Here is an 18,667-nt window from a genome sequence, read left to right as displayed (position 1 = left end):
AAATAATACAACTTCTTCTCAGCACCCCATGGCACCTTCTCTAAAATTGACCACATAATTGGTCACAAAATGAGCCTCAATCGATATAAGAAGATTGAAATACTCCCATGCATCCTCTCAGATCACCATGGTCTATGGCTGGTCTTTAACAACAACAAAGACAACAAAAAGCCTACCTACACTTGGAAACTAAACAATGCTCTGTTAAACAATAGCAGGGTCAAAGAAGAAATAAAGAAAGAAATTAAGAATTTTCTAGAATTCAATGAAAACGAAAACACAACATATCCAAACCTGTGGGATGCAATGAAAGCAGTACTGAGAGGAAAATTCATAGCCATAAGCTCTTCCAAAAAGAAACTGGAGAGAGCATACATCAGCAACTTGACAGCACAGCTAAAAGCACTAGAACAAAAGGAAGCAGATACATCCAAGAAGAGTACACAGCAAGAAATAATCAAAACTAGTGCAGAAATAGACCAAATAGAAACAAAAAGAACCATTAAAGAATCAACAAAACCAAAAGCTGGTTCTTTGAGAAAATCAACAAGATGATAAACCCCTAGCCAGACTAACTAAAGGGCAAAGAGGGAGTATACAAATTAACAAAATCAAAAAAGAAAGTGGAGACATAACAACTGAAACTGAGGAAATTCAAAAACATCGTCAGATCCTACTAAAAAAGTCTATACTCCACAAAGTTGGAAAATCTGGAGGAAATGGATGAATTCCTAGACAGATAAAAGATCCTAAAGTTAAACCAGGAGCGGGTAAACCATCTAATTAATCCCATAGCACCTAAAGAAATAGAAGAAGTCATCAAAAGCCTTCCAATAAAAAAGACCAGGTTCAGACAGGTTCAGTGCAGAATTTTATCAGACATTTATTGCTGATATAACACCAATACTCTCAAAACTATTCCACAAGATAGAATCAGATGGAATACTACCTAACCCATTTTTTGAGGTTACAACAACCCTCAATCATAAACCATACAAAGACCCTACAAAAAGTAGAAGTACAGACCAATTCTACTTATGAACATTGATACAAAAAAACCATTACAAAATTCATGCAAACCGTATCCAGGAACACATCAAAACAATCATTGAACATGACCAAGTATGCTTCATCCCTGGGATGCAGGGATGGTTTAATATAAGAAAATCCATTAATGTAATCCACCATATAAACAAACTTAAAGACCAAAATCACATGGTCATCTCACTAGACGCTGAGAAAGCATTCGACAAAATCCAACACCCCTTCATGTTAAAACTCCTAGAAAGAACAGAAATCCAAGGTCCATACTTAAACATAATAAAAGCAAAATACAGCAAAGCAACACTCCACATCAAACTTAACGGTGGGAAACTTGAAGCATTCCCACTGAAATCAGGGACTCCACAAGGTTGCCCACTCTCCTTCTACCTATTCAACATAGTACTGGAAGTCCTGGCTGGAGCAGTTAAACAGCAAAAGGAGATCAAGGGGATACAAATCGGAAAGGAAGAGATAAAAACATCACTCTTTGCCGATGACATGATAGTGTACTTGAGTGACCCCAAAAATTCCACCAGAGAACTCCTACAGCTGATAAACAAGTTCAGCAAAGTGGCCGGATACAAAATTAACTCAAACAAATCAGTAGCCTTCCTATACTCAAAGGACAAACATGTGGAGAAAGAAATTAGGGAAAAGGTACCCTTCAGAATCGTTACAAAAACTATGAAATACTTTGGTGTGACTCTAACTAAGCAAGTGAAGGACCTGTATGACAAGAACTTCAAACCTCTAAAGAAAGAAATTGAGGAGGATCTCAGAAAATGGAAAGATCTCCCATGCTCATGGATTGGAAAGATCAACATCTTAAAAATGGCCATATTACCAAAAGCAATCTACAGATTCAATGCAATCCCCATCAAAATTCCAACCCAGTTCTTCATGGAATTGGAAAGATCAATGTGCAATTTCATATGGAATAACAAAAGACCTAGAATAGCGAAATCCATCCTCAACAACAAAAAAACATCTGCGGGAATCACTATCCCTGACATCAAGCTATATTACAAGGCAATTGTGCTGAAAACTGCATGGTACTGGTACAGAAATAGGCAAGTGGATCAATGGAATAGAATAGAAGATCCAGAAATGAGCCCTCATGTATATGGTCACCTGATTTTTGACAAAGGAGCAGTAAACATTCAATGGAAAAAGGACAGCCTATTCAACAAATGGTGCTGGTCAAACTGGCACTCAACATGCAAAAGAATGAAAATAGACCCGTTCTTATCTCCTTGTACAAAGCTCAAGTGTAAGTGGATTAAAGATCTCCACATTAAACCTGATACACTGGAACTATTAGATGAGAAAGTAGGGAAAACCTTAGAACACATAGGCACAGGAGAAAATTTCCTGAACAAAACACCCATGGCTCAAGCTCTAAGGTCAAAGATTAACAAATGGGACTTAATGAGATTGCAAAGTTTCTGTAAGGCTAAGGACATCGTCAAGAAAACAAAACGGCAACCAACAGAATGGGAAAAGATCTTTACCAACACCACATCAGATAGAGGCCTAATATCCAAGGTGTACAAGGAACTCAAAAAGCTAGACACCAGAGAATCAAATAACCCTATTAAAAAATGGGGTACAGAGCTAAACAAATCATTTTCAGTTGAGGAACACCGAATTGCCGAGAAACATCTGAGGAAGTGCTTGACATCAGGGAAATGCAAATCAAAACAACCCTAAGATTCCAACTCACACCAGTCATATTGGCCAAGATCCAAAACTCAGATGACAGCAGATGCTGGCGAGGCTGCGGAGAAAGAGGAACACTTCTCCACTGTTGGTGGTGTTGCAAGCTAATACAACCACTCTGGAAATCTGTCTGGCGATACCTCAGAAAATTGGACATAGTACTACCTGAAGACCCAGCTATTCCACTTCTGGGCATATACCCCAGAGACACTTTAATACACAACAAAGATATATGCACCACAATGTTCATAGCAGCTCTATTTATAATAGCCAAAGCTGGAAGGATCCCAGATTTCCTTCAGAAGACGAATGGATACAAAAATTGTGGTACATATACACAATGGAATATTACTCAGCCACCAGAAACAATGACTTAACCAAATTCTTAAGAAAATGGCTGCATCTAGAGAAGATCATCTTGAGTGAGATAACCCAGTCACAAAAGAACAGACATAATATGCAATCACTGATAGTGGGATGCTAACCCCAGAGGCTTGCACTCCCCCAGAAACAACTCACAGACTGTATGAAGTCCAAGAAATAAAGAAAACAAAATATATACATATATTCACAAAACAAGAAGACTTTGACTATTTCCATGTTGCATTTTGTTTTACATGTACTTTACGCTTATTGTAACTAGTAGGTTTTCAATGCATACTGTCAAGCCCTTGAAAAAAATCAAGTACTGACTAAAAAATATATTCACATGGTTTTATGTAAAATTTATTTTAATGTCTGAAAAAACAGTACTGACAAAAATGTATAATTTTAAGCAAAAAATGCTTAAAATCTGTACATTTATCTTTGTTTTGCAAAATAAAGTCGTTAAAAAAATGGCCATCCTACCAAAAGCAATCTAAATATGCAAAGCTATCCCCATCAAATTTCCAACCCAGGTCTTCATTGAGTTGGAAAGATCAATGCACAATTTCATCTGGAATAACAAAAGACCTAGAAGAGCGAAATCCATCCTCAACAACAAGAAAACATCTGCGGGAATCACTATCCCTGACCTCAAGCTATATTACAAAGCAATGGTGCTGAAAACTATATGGTACTGGTACAGAAATAGGCACATGGATCAATGCAATAGAACAGAAGATCCAGAAATGAGCCCTCACGTATATGGTCACCTGATTTTTGACAAAGGAGCTGTAACATTCAATGGAAAAAGGAGAGCCTATTCAACAAATGGTGTTGGTCCATTTGGAAATTAGCATGCTGAAGAATGAAAATAGACCTTTTTTTTATCTCTTTGTACAAACCTCAAGTTTATATTGATCAAAGATCTCTGCATTAAACCACATACAGTGAAACTATTCGAAGAGAAAGTAGAAAAATCCTTAGAAAACATAGGCACAGGAGAAAATTTTCTGAACAAAACACCAATGGCTCAAGCTCTAAGGACAAAGATTAACAAATGGGACTTAATGAGATTGCAAAATTTCTGTAAGGCTAAGGACATTGTCAAGAAAACAAAACAGCAACCAATATAATGGGAAAGATCTTTGCCAACTCCACATCAGATTGAGGCCTAATATCCAAGGTATACAAAGATCTCAAAAAGCTAGACAACAGAGAATCAAACAACCCTATTAAAAATGGGGTACAGAGCTAAACCAAACGTGCTCAGTTGAGAAATATCGAATGGCTGAGAAACATCTAAGGAATTGCTTGACATCCTTAGCCATCAGGGAAATGCAAATCAAAACAACCCCGAGATTCCACCTCACACCAGTCAGATTGGCCAAAATCCAAAACTCAATTGACAGCAGATGCTGGGGAGATTACAGAGAAAGAGGAACACTCCTCCATCTGTTGATGGGGTTGTAAACTGATACAACCTCTCTGGAAATCAGTCTGTCAATTCCTCAGAAAATTTGACATAGTACTACCTGAAGATCCAGCTATTCTACTTCTGGGCATATTCCCCAGAGACACTTTAATATACAACAAAGATATATGCACCACAATGTTCATAGCGGCTCTATTTATAATAGCCAGAAGCTGGAAAGAACCCAGATGTCCTTCAGAAGATGAATGGATACAAAAATTGTGGTACATTTACACAATTGAATACTACTAAGCTATCAAAAACAATGACTTAACCAAATTTTAAGAAAATGGCTGCATCTAGAGAATATCATCCTGAGTGAGATAACCCAGTCACAAAAGAACAGACATGATATGCAGTCACTGATAGTGGGATGCTAACCCCAGAGGCTCGGACTGCCCTAGAAACAACTCACAGACTATGTGAAGCTCAAGAAAAAAAGAAAAGAAAAAAAAGTCATTCTAAATCCTTACACACCAAGAACATGTTGACTAATTCTGGGTTACACCCTGTTTTACATGTACTTTTTGTTCACTGTAAATAGTAAGACCTTAATGCAGAGTATCAAACCTGAAAAAAAAAAAAAAGAAAAAAATAAATAAAGCCAAGCACTGACACAATTGTATTTGTAGACATTTATGCAAAAATGTTTAAAATTTTTTTCTTTTATCTTTGTTTTTTAAAATAAAGTTTAAAAATTAAAAAACAATAGAATAAAAACAGAAATAAATGTACAGATATTAAAAGCATTTTTGCACAAAACTATATAAATATATTTTGTCAATACTTGTTTTTTTAAAGGTTTGATAGTATGTATTGAAATCTTACTAATTAGAATGAGTATAACTTACATGTAAAAACAAACCTAACATGGAAATATTCGAAATTTTATAGTTTATAAAGATTAAACATAATGATTTTTAAATACCAAGGATTTTCACAAGTCTACATTCTTAGCTGTTAATAGAGGGAAAAAAAAGTTTTCTTTTTTTTCTCAGTAGTACAGAGTATTAGATGACTGGTCTCTCTTTCTCCTATACTAGTTGTATCAAATGGACACACACAATGCACCCAACCACACGTGGACACACACACACACACACACAAACACACACACACACACACACACACACACACACACACCACAGAAAACCAAATCCATCTTACCATGTGATGCTAATATTTCATGAGCTTTTAAATTTTAAGGTTGTATACAACCATAAATATGGTATGTGTTCAAACCTCTTTTTGGTTTCTTCCATATGACTGTCATAATTTATTTATTTGGTATAAAATAGGAAAAGATAGTCAATTATATTAAAAAAATGTTGAACCAGGGGTTTGTCACTAGTGGACAGGATAATAAGAAAAATTTTCAAATGAGTTAAATTAAAGATTAGAAAATGCATGATTCAGCCATGATATCTCTTCCCAATAACAGGGTTGGGTAACTGTTCATTAGAAAGGAACACATGATCAACCTGCCCCAAAAAGACCAGAAAAGAAACCAGTCCTGAGTTAGTAAGGCCTCCAATCAACCCCATCACAGATATCAAAAAAAATGATATATTTTACGAGAGTAGCTACCATCCATAGCAATTTAAAATGGCAGACTTACCTATGTAGTTACCCTATGCTCTGCTGTGGAACTATTAATGGATTTCTTAGGGACTGAGGTTCAAAGTCTGTATCAGATTTCAGTTCTTGCACCAGAAGATCCAAAAACCAATTCTGTGGAGATGGAACTTGTGGGGCTGACTTCCTAGGCAAGGTGAAGTGTTAACCCTTTATTATTCCAGCAGGCAAAATTAAGGTAGTCCTTCTTCCAGTGACTGGTGTTAACATTTGAAGCATGGTTCATGTAGCATACATTTTTCTCTCGTCGTCATAAAGGATGGCCTAGGTTCTGTTGCTAGAAAATTATATTTCACATTTATGAGAAACCTTTTTAAGTACTATCCTCCTTCTTCCTTATTTAGACATCTTAAACATCATGCTCAGCAGGTCTCTCTGAAAAGGTTGTAGGCTATTATCAAGTATTGTAAGGTTTTTTTCTATTTTTCATAGCTGACTGGGAAAGAAAATTAGAATTGTGGACAAGCAAGTCCTCTTAAAGTTAGCATCAAGTTTCATACACTGAAAGAGCACCTCTGTGTCAGATCAGGAACACAGCAGGACTTTCAACTGGACTCAAGATATGACCTCAGTTTGATGAAATTTACCATCTATTGATGGTCTCTTAAAAGCCAACCGGGAAGCAGAAAACCATTTTATATTTAATATTTGGATTACAGATACATCTGGGAACTCATGAAGGCCCCACCATATAGATATGGTCTGTGCTCTGGAACTCACCAACTTGAACCTGGGTTAGCCATATAGAGAATTTGTTTTTCCTTCTAAATGAGAATAGAGGACACACTAACTTGGAAATCTTTTCAGGTAAGGTCATCGGTTTAAATTACATATCTGAAGTCTTCAACAAATTCACAACAGCCATTAGATAAGGAAGCCAGTCATTTTTCTAATGGAAAGAACAGCTAGAGAGAAAAGGGACATGCTACATGGAATATACAATTAGGAACTGCCACCTATCTTACAGAGTAAAGGCTATATATGTAGGAGCAGTTGTGAGTCACTGCAGGGGAGGTGAAAACAGAGGTAAAGCTTGTTTTTGGATGAAAAAGCGCTAGTGATGGTTTGGGTTAGCGAGACAGAGGTGTATAATGCTGGAGAGGCATCTGCTAGGCCTCTGCTACTTTCACTGTTTCCTTGTTCAGCTTCTGCTTTCATGATCTGTCTATTAATGAGCGTGGGGACGTAGAGCCTTCCTCTATTACCATGTGTGCTGCAATTTATATTTTGAGCTTAGGTTTCTTTTATAAATATAACCATTTTACTTAAAGAAATCTACAGATTCAATGCAATCCACATCAAAATTCCAACTCAGTTATTTATAGAGGTGGAAAGAGCAATTTGAAAATTCATCTGGAATAAGAAAAAAACCTAGAATATTGAAATTCATCCTTACCAACAAGAAAATATCAAACATCTGTTGGAATCACTATCCTTGACCTCAAGATATATTACAAGGCAATTATGTTTTAAAATGCATGGTACTGGTACAGAGATCAGCAGGTTGATCAATGGAACAAAACAGAAGATACAGAAAGGAGCCCTCACACATGTGGTTACTTGATATTTGACAAAGGAGCTGAAAACATTCAGTGAAAAAGAGGGACAGCCTCTTCAACAAATGGTGTTGACTAAACTGGCACTCAGCATGCAGAAGTATGAAAATAGATCCTTATCTCCTTGTACAAAGCTCAAGTGCAAGTGGATCAAAGATTGCCACATTAAACCAGGTACATTGAAACTATTAGAAGGGAAAGTGGGAAGAACTTAGAACACATAGGCACAGGGAAAATTTTCCTGAGAAAAACACCAATGGCTTGTGCTCTAAGACCAAGGATCAAGAAATGGGATTTAATGAGACTGCAAAGTTTCTGTAAGGCTATGGACACTGTCAAGAAAACAAAATGGCAGCCAACAGATTGGGAAAAGATCTTTATCGACCCCACAGCTGAGAGTAGTCTAATATCCAATATATACAAAGAACTCAAGAAGTTAGATGCCAGAGAGTCAAAAAATACTATTAAATATAGGGTATAGAACTAAACAAAAAAAATTCTCAATTGAGATATATTGAATGACTGAGAAGCATCTAAGGAAGTGCTCAACATCTCTATTCATCAGAGAAATGCAAATCAAAGCAACTCTGTGATTCTACCTCATACCAGTCACAATGGCTAAGATCAAAAACTCAGATGACAGCAGATACTGATGAGGATGAGGAGAAATAAGAACACTCCTCCACTGATGGTGGAGTTGTAAGCTGGCACAACCACTCTGGAAATCAGTCTGGCGATTCCTCAGAAAATTGGACATAGTACTACCTGCAGACCCAGTTATCCCACTTCTGGGTACATACCCCAGAAATGCTGAAAAATATAAAAAGGACACATACACCACAGTTTTCATAGCAGCCTTATTTATAATAGCCAGAAGCGGGAAATTATCCAGATGTCTTTCAGTAGATAAATGGATACAAAAATTGTGGTATATTTCACAATGGAGTACTACTCAGATATCAGAAACAATGACTTTATTTAATTCCTAGGAAAATGGATTTACCTAGAGAATATCATCATGAGTGAGGTAACCCAGTCACAGAAGAACAGACATAATATGCAGTCACTGATAATTTGATACTAATCCAAGAAAGCTCTGAATGCCCCAGAAACAACTCACAGACCATATGAAGCTCAAGAAAAACAACGCCAAAAAAGTGAAAGCCTCAGTCCTTCTAAGGAAAACAAAATAAGTTTATAGCACACTCTCAGAGTATAGTCCTGCTGGACCTTAAATCATTAATAATCCAAACGATAAGAATATAGCCTTTTGACAAATTTTGGTATTAAAATCATTATGTTTAATCTATAAACACCAAGAAAACTCTGACTGTTTCCATGTTATGTACTTTTCTAAATGTACTTTGTGCTTATGGTAACTAGTAGATTTCAATGTGTACTATCAAACTTCTAAAAAATTAAGTAGTACAAGAATATATTGATATAGTGTTATGCCAAAATTCCTTTAAAAATCTGTACATCTATCTCTCTGTTTTTAAAATAAATTTGAAAGAAAAAAGAAAGAAGGGAAACAGAATAAGTGGCAGAGAGAAATGAAAAGTAGAGAGGATAAAGGGCATTGTTAGAATTAAAAATGCATGTTGTTCAATATAATTTTATCTAGAAAGCATCCCCTAGTAGATAAAAGCCCATCAAGAGAACACGGGAACCATGGGAAAGTATGTCTATACAGGCAGTGGGCACTGAAGAGCATTGGAAGATGGCCGGATATAATGGTATGGCTTTTGTCATGAGGAGAGAGACAAGGCAGGCAGATCTGAGATGGACACTTACCCAAGTCAGAAAGGATAGATGAATATGTAAAATCGGTTAAGGAGAAAAGCAGAAATCTCTAAATCTGAAGTTGAATATAGTGGATGGCAAAAGCCAACAGAGGAGAAAGTTAGCACTTTGATCAAATGAACTAGATGAAAATCTGCAAAGTCAACCAACATGTGTCAACAGTGGCCCAGGGAGACAGAACTGCCAACCAGGCAGTATGCAAAGGGCTAACCTTGTGTCTTTGTACATATGTAATACATGTGCATCTTAGCCTTCTTGATGGACTAACAGCAGAAGCAGCATTTGTCACTGACTCTGTTAATTCATAGATTTCTCCTTTTCTGAAAAGAAAGAGAGGAGGAGTATATGGAGAGCTAGGGAGGTGGAGGAGAAGGGCTGGGAGAAGAGGGTGAGAAACTGTGGTAAGGGTGTAAATAATTAATTAAAATGAAAGGGACTACTGTCATCAAGGGCTCACATATCTCTTTGCATTTCAGCAACAAATTGTAAGCAAGTTTGGAAAAATCACTAAACTAGTTTATTCCACATGTTAAAAATTAAATCCCAAAATAATCTATTGGCAATCAAAAGGCTAGGCTTTCTAATAGACTGCATCAACTTGGGAGTAAATCATGATTTTATATTATAACCAAAAGGGCTGAAAATTTTGAGATGATGAAGTCTGACCGGGTTAATTGGAGACTAGGTTCCCTTTGCCTTCAACAATTGCTTGTTGCTATTGAAGAAAAGAAATAGCAGCTCTTCTTACAACCAGAAGTAGATACTATGAAGTTTCAGAGGAACGGTGAGTTTTATTTTTTTTTCCCATAGTAATCCAACCCGAGTTGTACCCTGTACCCGGGACACAAACCTAAGCTATTAGCAAAAGCATTGCCATTTTTCTTCATTTTTTTGCCTGCTTTGTGACCAATAAAGATGATAAAAATTTTTAATCTTTAACAAACATGAGATTCACATGTCAATAAAGGAAGATGTACTTACATTTTCTGCTCTTTTCTAATTTTCATTTTGAAATTTTCGATTTAATTTATGAAGTCTACATTAAGTGCTTACTTTTCTTTCCAAGCACAATACAAAAGTTAAAAAAAATTATAGGAGAAAAAAAGTATCTCTTCTTGGGAATTTTTCTTACCCCTTTGCAGGCCATTCTGGCCCTGATCTGGTGAAAGTCCCCCTGGTCAGCTTTCTTTGTGCTTGTAATTTAGTTGTGAGCCAGTACACCAGCATTCTTAGGAAACGTCACAATAAAAGGGAATCAGATATAGTAACTTCTGATCTTCACCTCTCCCTCCTCTTCTCCAAGTAAATCCATAGTCTCATTTCTGTCACTGTACCCAATCATCTGCAGTTCCATGGCCTTCCTCTGCCCATAAACTATCACATGTGTCTTCTAACCTTCTTTTCCTTTCTTCTTTGCCCATTCTTTATTGCAGACACCAAACCCAACAGACAGGACTGGAGTACCAAGACTACATTAAATATAAGATCTGGTAAGCTACCTGAAGATATTCATGTGCCATTCTTCCCCAAATCTAACTCCTTTCTAACATTTTCAGAACTCTAGCTGAAAAGCTGTTCAAGCCTTTCTGCCCTTCTCATCCCCAAATACAGACCAGATTACTTGTTTTGCCACTCTTCTCTGTATTTACATTTCAAAGGTTATCCCCTTTCCCCTCACTCTCATCTCCCTCCCTCTCCTCTCTCTGCCAGGAAAGTGCTCTCTCCCTAACCAACCACCTCAGTACCTTGGCATTCACCTACACTGGGAAAACATGCCTTCACTGGATCAATGCCTCTTCTGGCATTAATGCCAGTCAATGCTATCCTCTGCTGCATATGCACCTGAGTCTATGGATTTCTCCATGTATACTCATTGGTTGGTGTTTTAGTTCCTGTGAGCTCAGAAGAAACAGAGAGACCAACAGAATCTAAGAAAGTAAAACATGCCCCCCACCCCAAAGCACAAAATAAAACAAGAGTATATTATACTTCCTCCTAAACCCAGATGCCTAGACACCAGCTTAAAATATGATCACTCTCAGTTAGGACAATATTTTCCACTAAATCTTTAAAACTCTATTAAGTCCTGAATAGGTAAATAGCAAGGCATTCTTATAATCTTAAAATATTCTTTATGAGTATTATAGAGATATATAAAAATAAAATGAACAAATACCTTAAAGAAATCAACAACTGACAAATGAGATCTCATAAAATTGCATAGCTTTTGTAAGGCAAAGAACACTGTCTATAGTACAAAACGGCAACTAACAGATTGTGAAAAATGTCTTTACATATTGTAATTCTGATAGAGGCATATCAAATATATAACAAAGAACTCAAGAAGTTAGACTCCAGATAATTAAATATCCCTATCAACAATGGAGAGACAAAGCTAAACAAAGAATTTCTTTCTTTCTTTTTTTTTAAACGACTTTATTTTACAAAACAAAGATAAATCTAAAGAATTTAAACATTTTTTGCTTAAAATTATACATTTTTGTTAGTACTGTTTTTTCAGACATTAAAATAATTTTTACATAAAACCATGTGAATATATTTTTTAGTCAGTACTTGATATTTTCAAGGGCTTGACAGTATGCATTAAAAAACTAATAGTTACAATAAGCGTAAAGTACATGCAAAACAAAATGCAACATGGAAATAGTCAAATTCTTCTTGTTTTATATATATATATATATATATATATATATATATATATATATATATTTGTTTTCTTTATTTCTTAGACTTCATACAGTCTGTGAGTTGTTTCTGGGGGAGTGCAAGCCTCTGGGGTTAGCATCCCACTATCAGTGACTGCATATTATGTCTGTTCTTTTGTGACTGGGTTATCTCACTCAGGATGATATTCTCTAGATGCAGCCATTTTCTTAAGAATTTGGTTAAGTCATTGTTTCTGGTGGCTGAATAGTATTCCATTGTGTATATGTACCACAATTTTTGTATCCATTCATCTTCTGAAGGAAATCTGGGATCCTTCCAGCTTTGGCTATTATAAATAGAGCTGCTATGAACATTGTGGTGCATATATCTTTGTTGTGTATTAAAGTGTCTCTGGGGTATATGCCCAGAAGTGGAATAGCTGGGTCTTCAGGTAGTACTATGTCCAATTTTCTGAGGTATCGCCAGACAGATTTCCAGAGTCGTTGTATTAGCTTGCAACCCCACCAACAGTGGAGAAGTGTTCCTCTTTCTCTGCAGCCTCGCCAGCATCTGCTGTCATCTGAGTTTTGGATTTTGGCCAATCTGACTGGTGTGAGGTGGAATCTCAGGGTTGTTTTGATTTGCATTTCCCTGATAGCTAAGGATGTGGAGCACTTCCTCAGATGTTTCTAGGCCATTCAGTGTTCCTCCACTGAAAACGTTTTGTTTAGCTCTTTACCCCATTTTTAATAGGGTTATTTGATTCTCTGGTGTCTAGCTTTTTGAGTTCCTTGTACACCTTGGATATTAGGCCTCTATCTGATGTGGTGTTGGTAAAGATCTTTTCCCATTCTGTTGGTTGCCGTTTTATTTTCTTGACGATGTCCTTAGCCTTACAGAAACTTTGCAATCTCAGTAAGTCCCATTTGTTAATCTTTGACCTTAGAGCTTGAGCCATTGGTGTTTTGTTCAGGAAATTTTCTCCTGTGCCTATGTGTTCTAAGGTTTTCCCTACTTTCTCATCTAATAGTTTCAGTGTATCTGGTTTAAATGTGGAGATATTTGATCCACTTACACTTGAGCTTTATACAAGGAGATAGGAACGGGTCTATTTTCATTCTTTTACATGCTGAGTGCCAGTTGGACCAGCACCATTTGTTGAATAGGCTGTCCTTTTTCCATTGAATGTTTACTGCTCCTTTGTCAAAAAACAGGTGACCATATACATGAGGGCTCATTTCTGGATCTTCTATTCTATTCCATTGATCCACATGCCTATTTCTGTACCAGTACCATGCAGTTTTCAGCACAATTGCCTTGTAATATAGCTTGAGGTCAGGGATAGTGATTCCCGCAGATGTTTTCTTGTTGTTGAGGATGGATTTCGCTATTCTAGGTCTTTTGTTATTCCATATGAAATTGCACATTGATCTTTCCAATTCCATGAAGAACTGGGTTGGAATTTTGATGGGGATTGCATTGAATCTGTAGATTGCTTTTGGTAGGATGGCCATTTTTAATATGTTGATTTTTCCAATCCATGAGCATGGGAGATCTTTCCATTTTCTGAAATCCTCCTCAATATCTTTCTTTAGAGGTTTGAAGTTCTTGTCATACAGGTCCTTCACTTTCTTAGTTAGAGTCACACCAAGGTATTTCATAGATTTTGTGATGATTGTGAAGGGTACCTTTTCCCTAATTTCTTACTCCACATGTTTGTCTTTTGTGTATAGGAAGGCTACTGATTTTTTTGAGTTAATTTTTTATCCAGCCACTTTGCTGAACTTGTTTATCAGCTGTAGGAGTTTTCTGGTGGAATTTTTGGGGTCACTCAAGTACACTATCATGTCATCGGCAAAGAGTGATGTTTTTATCTCTTCCTTTCTGATTTGTATCACCTTGATCTCCTTTTGCTGTCTAATTGCTCCAGCCAGAACTTCCAGTACTATGTTGAATAGGTAGGGGGAGAGTTGGCAGCCTTGTCGAGTCCCTGATTTTGGTGGGATTGGTTCAATTTTCTCACCATTAAGTTTGATGTTGGCTGTTGGTTTGCTGTATATTGCTTTTATTATGTTAAAATATGGGCCTTGGATTCCTGTTCTTTCCAGGACTTTTAACATGAAGGGGTGTTGGATTTTGTCAAATGCTTTCTCAGAGTCTAGTGAGATGACCATGTGATTTTGGTCTTTGAGTTTGTTTATATGGTGGATTACGTTGATGGATTTCTTTATGTTAAACCATTCCTGCATCCCAGGGATGAAGCCTACTTGGTCATGATGAATGATCGTTTTGATGTGTTCTTGGATTCGGTTTGCAAGGATTTTGTTGAGTGTTTTTGCATCAATGTTCATAATTGAGTTTGGTCTGAAGTTCTCTTTCCTTGTAGGGTCTTTGTGTGGTTTAGGTACGAGGGTTATAGTAGCCTCAAAAAATGAGCTGGGTAATATTCCATCTGATTCTATCTATTGGAATAGTTTGGCGAGTATTCTTCTTATATCCTCAAAAAATGTCTGATAAAATTCTGCACTGAACTTGTCAGGACCTGGGCTTTTTTTTGGTTGGGAGGCTTTTGATGACTTCTTCTATTTCTTTAGGTGTTATAGGGTTATTTAGATGGTTTACTTGGTCCTGGTTTAACTTTGGGTCCTTGTATCTGTCTAGGAATTCGTCCATTTCTTCCAGATTTTCCAATTTTGTGGAGTATAAGTTTTTGTAGTAGGATCTGATGATTTCTTGAATTTCCTCAGTTTCAGTTGTTATGTCACCACTTTCCTTTCTGATTTTTTTAATTTGGATACTCTCTCTTTGCTTTCTAGTTAGTCTGGCTAGGGGTTTATCAATCTTGTTGATTTTCTCAAAGAACCAACTCTTGGTTTTGTTGATTTTTTCAATGGTTCTTTTTGTTTCTATTTGGTCTATTTCTGCCCTAATTTTGATTATTTCTTGCCGTCTACTCTTTTTGGGTATATCTGCTTCCTTTTGTTCTAGGGCTTTTAGCTGTGCTGTCAGGTTGCTGATGTGAGCTCTCTCCAGTTTCATTTTGGAAGCACTTAGGGCTATGAGTTTTCCTCTCAGTACTGCTTTTATTGAATCCCATAGGTATGGGTATGTTGTGTTTTCGTTTTCGTTGAATTCTAGAAAATCCTTAATTTCTTTCTTTATTTCGTCTTTGACCCTGCTATCCTTTAACAGAGCATTGTTTTGTTTCCATGTGTATGTGGGCTTTTTGTTGTTTTTGTTGTTGTTAAAGAGCAGCCGTAGACCATGGTGATCTGAGAGGATGCATGGGAGTATTTCAATCTTCTTACATAGATGGAGGCTCGTTCTGTGTCTAATTATGTGGTCAATTTTAGAGAAGGTGCCATGGGGTGGTGAGAAGAAGGTGTATTCTTTTACTTTGGGATAGTATGTTCTGTATATATCTATAAATTCTAGTTGGTTCAAAGTCTCTGCTAGTTTTGCAGTGTCCTTGTTCAGTTTCTGTTTCCCTGATATGTCCATTGGTGAGAGTGGGGTATTAAAGTCTCCCACTATTATTGTGTGGGGTGAAATGTATTTTTTGAGCTTTAGTAGGGTTTCTTTTATGAATGTGTGTGATTTTTTATTTGGAGCATATATGTTAAGGATTGAAAGTTCCTCCTGACAGATTTTCCCGGTAATGAGTAAAAAGTTTCCTTTCTTCTTTTTTTTGATAACTTTTGGTTGGAATTTTACTTTATTTGATATTAGAATAGCCACTCCAGCTTGCTTCTTGGAGCTGTTTGCTTGGAATTTTTTTTCCAACCCTTTTACTCTGAGATAGTGTCTGTCTTTGTAGTTTCCTGTATGCAGCAAAAGGCTGGATTTTGTTTATGTATCCAGTCTGATAGTCTCTGTCTCTTTATTGGGGAGTTGAGACCATTTATATTAATAGATAACAAGGAGTAGTTGTTTCTGTTTACTGCCATTATTGCTTTTTTGGGTTGAGTTATGTCTGTGTTTTTTTCTTCTTTTAGTTTTCTTGTTTAGGAGTTTTCTTGTTTTTACTAGGCTGTATTTTCCCTCATTGTATTGGGTTTTCCACCTATAATTCGTTGTAGTGCTGGGTTTGTGGTCAGATATTGTGTGAATTTAGATTTGACTTGAAATATCTTCGTCTCTCCATCTATGGTGATTGATAGTTTTGCTGGGTATAGCAGCTTGTGCTGGCACTTGTGCTCTCTTAAGGAGTGCATTATGTCTGTCCTGGCTCTTCTAGCTTTCATAGTCTCTGTTGAGAAATTGGGTGTGAGTCTGATTGGTCTATCCTTTATATGTTACCTTACCTTTTTCCCTTACTGCTTTTAGTATTCTTTACTTTGGGCACTTGATGTTTTACTATTATGTGTCGGGAGGTATTTCTTTTTTGGTCCAACCTATTTGGAGTTCTGAAGGCTTCTTTTATGCTCGTAGTCATCTCATTCTTAAGGGTAGGGAAGTTTTCTTCTAAGATTTTGTTGAAGATATGTACTGTGCCTCTTAGTTGATACTCTTCTCCCTCTTCTATTCCTATTATCCTTAGGTTCGGTCTTCTCATTGTGTCTTGGATTTCCTGGAATTTTGTGTTAGGAGCTTTTTGTTTTTTGCATCTTCTCTGGCTGTTTTGTCTATGTTTGCAATGTTGTCTTCTGTTCCTGAGATTCTCTCTTCGATCTCTTGTAATCTATTCGAAATGCTTGCCTCTGTGACTCCTGATTTCTTTTTTTGGTGTTCTGACTCTAGGGTTATCTCTTTTACTGTTTTCTTTATTGTGTCAATCTCTGTTTTAATTTCCCTCTTCCATTTCTTTATTTCTTTGGTTCTCTTTTCCTCTAGTTCTTTGATTTCTTTTAGTGTTTTTCTTGTTTCTTCTTTAAAAGCTTCTGAATCTTTTTGCTTTTCCTCCCTATCTTGTTTAAGTATCTCTATCAGCATCTTGAGGTATGATTTCAGGTCTGTGTCTTCTTTTTCTGGAGTGTTTGGAATTCCGATGTTTGCTGTTATGGGAGAGCTGGGTTCTGGTGTTCCTAGATTGTCTTGGTTCCCTTGGAATATACTCTTTCTCTTTCCTCTTGCCATTTTGTTGTCAGTGATATGTTCTTGCCTTTCCCTTGTATCTGCTCTGTGTCCCTGGTTCTCCACTGGTTCAGGTGTCAGATGGGTCGAGCCCTGTTTTATCCCTCAGAGTCGTCGGGTGTGAGCAGAAGTTCCAAGGTTCTGTTTCTGTTTGCTGGATCAGGCACGGCAAGGCAGGGCAAGGCAGGGGGTGCACTTTCCCTGTGCACACCGCAGAGATCTCTCTGCTTCCCTGCAGTCTAGGTCTCCCACTCACCAGTTGCTCAGCCTCTATGAGCCGCTGTTCTGCGTAGCAGGTAGGCCAGGCTCCGCTCTGCATCTGGAAGTCGCCTCCAGGTGGAAACAGAAGTTCTAATTTTCTGTTCCCAGTCGTAGTTGCTCAGCCTCTATGAGCCACCGTTCCATGTGGCAGGTAGGCCAGGCTTCGCTCTGAGTCAGGATCAACAAAGAATTTCTAATTGAGGAATATCAAAAGGCCAAGAAGCACCTAAAGAAATGTTCAGCATCAATAGTCATCAGGAAAATGAAAATTTAAACAATTCTGAGATTTGACCTCACAGCAGTCAAAATGGTTAAGATCAAAAACTCGGGTGACAACAGATGCTGGCAATGAGTAGAAGGAACACTCCTCAATAGTTGGTGATATTGCAAGCTGGTGTAACACTCTGAAAATCAGTCTGGTGGTTCCTCAGAAAATTGAACACAGTACTACCTGAGGACCCAAATATACCAAACCTGGGCATATACCCAAAAGTTACTCCAATTTATAACAAGGACATATGTTCCACTGTGTTCATAGAAACCTTATTTATAATAGTCAGAAGCTGGAATGAATACATATGTCCTTCAAAAGATGAATAGATACAGAAAATATGGTACATTTATACTATGTAATGCTGGTCAGCTATTAAAAACAATGACTTCATGAAAATCTTAGGCAATTTGATGTAATTAGAAAATATCATCCTGAGTGAAGTAACCCAGTAACAAAAGAACACATGTGGTATGTACTCACCGATAAGTGCATATTAGTCCAAAATCTTGAAATACACAACTCACAGACCACATAAAGCTCAAGAAGAAGGAAGAACAAAATGTGGATGCTTCAGTTCTTCTTAGAAGGGGGAAAATTCTCAAGGAAGATAATACTGAAACAAAGTGTGGAGGAGAGGCTAAATGAAAAGCCATCCAGAGAGTGCTCCACCTGGAGAATAGCTCACTTTTACCAGTAGGCATGTGATTCAGATAAAAACTAAAGAGAAAAATGCTGGAGCAAAATGATATCATAAACCAAATAATCTGCCTGATATTTACAGAAGATTACAACAAATAC

This window comes from Micromys minutus (genome assembly GCF_963924665.1).
Source record: "Micromys minutus genome assembly, chromosome: 1".
NCBI lineage: Eukaryota > Metazoa > Chordata > Mammalia > Rodentia > Muridae > Micromys > Micromys minutus.
This window is presented reverse-complemented; position numbering follows the sequence as displayed.